General features: G+C 40.2%; 1 long non-coding RNA gene across 1 annotated transcript in view; it reads left to right on the top strand.

Annotated features, from left to right (window-relative positions):
* The first annotated feature begins 940 nt into the window (after nucleotides 1-940).
* Nucleotides 941-6000, top strand: part of LOC107316438 — a 29302-nt gene continuing 24242 nt past the window's right edge. Inside the window, exon 1 of the long non-coding RNA XR_004308043.1 lies at nucleotides 941-1537. This is a non-coding gene — a long non-coding RNA (uncharacterized LOC107316438). The remainder of the gene's footprint in view (nucleotides 1538-6000) is intronic.

Raw genomic sequence — 6000 nt, 5'->3', positions numbered from 1 at the left:
ACCAGTGTGGTTTTTCAGCCTCAACAATTGCATAATGTAAGCTATTGAATTTTTTCAGTAGTCTGAGTTTTTGTGACCTCTGTTAAGATGACTTTTTGCTTTACTAGAAGTATTGCTGTATGTTCTTATTAAATTGCCTATCCTTTTTGTACAGTATTTACTATTTCTTCGGATGCTGTTAAAGGAAGTGCTGTGAGAACTTTTCATGTTGGTTGTAGTAGATGGTGCAGAAAAAGAGCTCTTTTTTCTCTTGAAGATGCAATAGTTCTTAGGAATGGTTTGCTAGGTTAAAGCTTTTCTGTGTTTCTCTTTGATGGTTCTGAAATAGTTTAGATTAGATGGAACCCAAGATTTAGTGCCCTTGTAAATGATTAACCCCTCCCCTCCAATATGAAGCTGTTTCTGCTTTTGTTTTCCTCCTTTTCATCCACTTAGTGTAACTGAGATTCAACAAAACCCAACTTAGAAGCATCTCGCAGAAGTCAATCCAAACAACTTTAGCACAGCTCTGCATGTATCTCATTGACTGTATCTCTGAATCTCCAACTGCAGAAGGGATCATGTCTGTCAATTATTATGTATGTATATTACGTGATGAGGAAGCATTGTTGGACTGGTGCATTTGAGGGACACTAAAGTTACTGGAGTTCATTGAATTTTAGGAAACAAAGTCAAAGAGAGGAACTGAGAATCAAACTAGTGATTGCTTTGTAACCTGGCTGAATGAGTCGTGCTCTGAATTGGAGAGCATTGTGGTTTTGGTGACATAAGGTCACAGAATCACAGAATTATCAAGGTTGGAAAAGACCTAGAAGATCATCTAGTCCAACCATTCCCAATACTACATGGCTAAATCATATTCATCAACACAACATCCAGACATTTCTTGAACACTCCCATGGTCGGTGACTCCACCACCTCCCTGGGCAAAAAAAAAGGTCACCTGGTGATATAGATAGCATACATGAGATGGTACGGTTTAGGTGCTGCCAAAGTCATAATGGGATGCTGAGCTAGGGAATACCCGTGATGTTAAAGCACTCGTGCGCAGTTGATCTCTTGAGCTCAACTTCAGCATTAAAGCAGTGCGGCCTTGTCAGAATTTTCTGGCCCTTCCCAGCAGCCGAGTTACCTTGCTGTGCTGCCGCTTCACTTCATCAGCCTAAATAGAAACAGCAGAGCCGATCGAGATGGGGTTTTAAAACGCGTTTAAATACAAGCGGCTGGTCCCCCTCTTGCCTCATCTCTCCCTATTCAGCCGCTTTCCCCCCCGGCAGCAGCCGGCTGCTATGGGCTGCAGAGCCACCTGCCGGCATCACCTCTTCCCCGCAGCTGCAGTCTGCCTCCTCCTCTGTGCTCGCTGCTGCTTTTCTCCAATCTCCCCTTTTTTGTTTCGTTTTGCTGATTGCAGCCCCGCTGCCGTTCGGAGCTATTTGCGTGGCAGCCGCCAGGGGGAGAACTCTCCGCTCCCTCGTAGCCCTCAACGACGAGGTGGAAGAAAGCAGCGGACGGGGCGGGGATGGGCCGCTGCTGCCAGGTAACAGCAATAGGACCAGAGGGAACGGCCTTGGGAGTGATAATGCACTGGAACGGGCTACATGGGGCTGTTTTCTGTCTCTGGGGGTGGTCAAGGTGTTTTATTGAGGGATATGATTGAGTGGGTAAATAGACTTCTGCTTTCAGTTGCAGTTCCCGCTGGCGCTTTTGCCTGTGTGGGATGTGTTGGTCCCCATGACTCACTGTAGGTCTGTGTGAGTTTATAGCTATGACCACATATCAGGGTTCTGTGAACTTGTTTAATGAGCAGCCTTCAGGAAGAATCTGCTTCAGTACGTGTTGTGGATCAGCAGCTTTGTTGCACAGTTTAAACACGCATCTTTCACAAGTCACAGTACAGAGAGTTCTCGTAGCCAAATGACGATGTTGTTAAAATTGGTTATTACATATCCCATGTGACAGACCATTCCCTTTTGCAGATCTGAGCCAATCCATTGCAAGATATATTGAATGTCATTTTGCTCTTACGAGGTGATGGTTCACTTTTCAATAGCTCCTGTCCCAGAGCCAGTCTAACACTGATTTGCCCTTTGGTTTGCAGAAGTGCTTTCAGTCCTTCTCCTGCGCTTACAAAGGGCAAAGTGACACTGTTTGCTCCATCTTTTAAGCAGACCAGCTTGTACAGATTTTTGCCAGCATACCTAGCATCTCAAATAGTGTATCCATAGTGTGAGAATTCTTTATATGGTGGGATCCAGCTGTATGAATAGTCTTTACAAATAACTCTTATGTAATAGGGTGCTTTTTCCAATGTTTTTTTGAGACAGCGAGTGCCTTTTATTTCATTTTATTGTATTTTAACAGAAAAAGCTTCTTCTTTTCTGTCAGTACATAAAATCTTTTGGAACTGTCATTGACTTTGATAGAAGTATGTATATGTGGCATCATCCATCTTCATCTCTAAGCTGTTACCATGAAGAGTCCAGACAGCAGTGGATTATTTCCCTTCTAACACAATGCAGTTTTGAACGCTGGAGCTCGATTCTCTTTTCAGTTTTCAAGAGGAAAACACAGTTTTAGCTCTCGCCTCCTAAGACGGTTATAAATCTGCATTTCTTACTTAGGTAGAAAGCATCCCATTTTCAGAGTTAAAACTACATGAAGTAGTATGAAATGCTGTCCCTCTAATTTCTGGAAAGAAATTAGAACTGACAATGGTGACAATACTGAAAAATAGGATTTGGTTTCTGAGCATTGGCTCTATCAACCAGTGTTACTGTGCTCTTTGTATCGTTTGTAGTTTCCATAGAAATAAGTAGAAGGAATTACTTCTGGAGTGATCTACGTGCATAACTTCATCCTGCTTGAGATATGCACACTTAGATTGAGCTTAAGCCCATGAAATTCACAAGGTAAATCTTTCTCTTTCTCTAGAATTCAATCTGACAGATGCTGCCTGCCTTGCTTGAGAATGAATTGTATCTGTTTTCAAGGTGTTTACAGTTGCTTTATCCCAGGAGTCTTTAAATACTGTGAGCAACGTGAATTTTTATTCCAAAGAAACACCTTTAAAAAAAACAAACAAAGAAAACTTGACTGAAAAATAGGATTAAAGATTGTGAGAATCAAAGAGAATTATTGGATCTAGGAAAATCTCCTGCAAATCCTGCAAGCAGAAGATGTTTTCTGTCGGAGATACTGAATTAGAGGTAAGAAATCTATTTTAAGGCTTAAAAAGCAAGGTGACCTTGTGTTGCATTGATGGACTTCTAGAGATTCTAATGATCCTGGCTTTTCTAAAAACTTCCTGAGTGGCCTTGAGCACAATTGCTCAGTACCTCAGTTTTCTAACAATAATATTTCCTTTCTCCTTTTCCCTGCCTCATCTGTTTAGACTGACTCTGCCCCTAAGGAGGGGGATTTCAGTTATATCACTGTATACTAAAATATCTTGCTTAATAATGGCAATGACATATTTCTTCAGTTGTCAGTATGTATTGATAGTGACACAGGGTTTGCTTTCCTGTCCAGCTTTGTCATAATTACTAGTTGACTGGTGGTTGATTTCTTCCAATGATCATATTAGAAATAATCATATGGCAAAGAAGTCCCTTGTGCAGTTGAGTTTGGATTATCTTTTGGGATGGAGATCCCCCAGTCTCTCTGGAAAGCATCTTTTACTGCTCTCATAGTAAAATGAAAATAAAATATTTCTACTTGTTACAAGGTATTTCCTGGATTTCAGTCTGTGTCTATGGCCTTTCATTATTTCACCACTGAGGGATGTCTGACACTGTTTTATTTACTCACCCTCCATGAGATATTTATAGAAATGAATAGGTGAAGCTTATCATTTCCAGGTTTTTCAGCCTCTTCTTGTATGACATGTGCTCTAATCCATTTATTATCATTATGGCACTTTTCTGGAGTGACATGAGTGTGTTCATCTGTGGAAAGCCCAGAGCTGAACACAGCACTCCAGCTGTGTTTAGTCAGGCTTAAACTGTGCCAAATACTTAACTTGCTTGATCTGTTGGTAGTGCTCATCCTAAAGCAGCAGAGGATGCTGTTGATCACCTTTGCTACAAGGCCCACCCGCTGTCCCATGTTCTGCCTGTTCACCAGGACACTCAAGGTATTTCACACAGTCAGCATCTACTGGTGACTCATGGGATTATTCTTCCTCAGCTGCAGGAGTCTGCATTTCCCTTTGTTGAACTTGTCATTCCTGTCTGCCTTTCCCCAGCCATCGGCAGTACAACCAACTGATCCATCAACCACTTCTCCTGGCTTTGTATCATCTGTAGTTTTACTGAGGTTGTGTTTTGTCCTGCCTCTTGTGTTATTAATGGTCACCTTAATTGATCTCAGCCCCTGTGTCAGTCACTGGGACTTTCAGTATTAGTTTGATAAATTAGGTGTTGTATTTGCAATATTTTCTTCCTGTCTTATTTTCTTCTACTGTATTTCTGTCGTTTTGTTTCTGATGTGACCTGTAATATTTCCAAATTTGTGATCTTTATTTCTATTCTGTGGTTAATAGTTTTGCTCTTGGCATCCTTAGATAGAAGCTTTTTCATTTTTCATGGCTTTAATTTCCAATAGTTGATGATGTATTGTGCTTGTACAAGGGCTCTTTTTATCTTGGAGGGAAGCAAATTTGAATCTATAGTTCAACCAAAGTGATTAAAATTCTTACATTGTAATGACACTTAATGAAAACTATTAACGTATGCTGAGTTTCTTTGGTGTTATACAAATGCATCAGCGAGGTTGAAGGTAAATGATTTCCAAAGAGGTTCATTTCATCTTGTTAGTCACTATAAGGATTTTCATAGTTTACTTGTAGACAGTTCTCAGGAGTCTCAGTTCTTTTATTTGATAATTGTGCTGAAGCCACAAAGCAGCAAATCTTTGCTCTGTTTAATTTCCATGTGTTTGCTTCTGTGATTAAATTATTCCTGTGTATGACGCAGGCAGGTGATAGTTGAGACAAACCAGAACAGTAATTCACACATCTGCTATGAGATTACCTTCTGTCACTTCTGAGACTGTCAGCATGGTAGTAACTTGTCTGGAAATTCAAGTGGTTCATCAAATGTATTTTATTGATTTAATTACAGAAACAGGACAATCTGCTCTGTTTCAGCAAATGTTGTTTTCCAAAGACGTGATTTGAAGACATTCTTCCCTGACTCATAATATCGTTTGTATTTATGCTATAAGAACATACTCATCACAGGGCAATGTGTCTCTTTTTGTGTTACTGCTATGAGAGTATCTTAAAAAAAAAAAAGTGTATCCCATCAAATATGGTTTTTTGCTAGAACCTAAACTGTTGGACTGCAGTGTCATTCTGTCCACTTGGCCTTGATGTAGAATATTGATATATTCGTAGCAGCTCTAACATTGCAAATCAAAGATGTCACTTTGCTAGTCAGATGATGTTGCCTGCTGCATGTATAGAAGGATGTTGCAGTAGGGATAAGGAGCTCTAATTGCAGTAAAACCTTGTTCAGGTGGATTGCCTGTTTGTACTGTACAATGGGCTGTGTATTGATGAGAGCATTTGCCAGAAAAATGCATGATTTTATGCACGATAACATCCTTTTCAAGACATCAAAAGTAATAAATCTTTCCCACCAGAGGCCTTTTAATATTCTACAGAACTGAAAATTTACCAATTTTTACTTTCAATTTATCAATGCATTTAATGCAGGATAGCATCAGGTAACACTTGAATCTAAGGAATTTCATTCTGAGTTATAATCTTTCTAAGGAAACTTCATTGGACTGAAGTGCTCTCAATTTGAGGCAGCTTCCATCGTGAAACTGTTTTCTGACCGTCTGTCACAAGAGGGAGCTCAAGTTCTTTTCGGTTTTCAAAAGCTGATACTCCACTCCTGGGAGGGGAGGGATTTTGTATACGCGTGTAGGTCAACAAAAGAAGCCCTCCTTGTGTGGCTTCTTATTTGATTGTGTTGTTTTTAAATATTGGTCTTC

The sequence above is a fragment of the Coturnix japonica genome, chromosome 7 (assembly GCF_001577835.2).
Source record: "Coturnix japonica isolate 7356 chromosome 7, Coturnix japonica 2.1, whole genome shotgun sequence".
NCBI classification, from domain to species: Eukaryota; Metazoa; Chordata; class Aves; order Galliformes; family Phasianidae; genus Coturnix; species Coturnix japonica.
The sequence above is the reverse complement of the archived record's forward strand: the minus strand, read 5'-3'. Positions and strand labels throughout refer to the sequence as shown.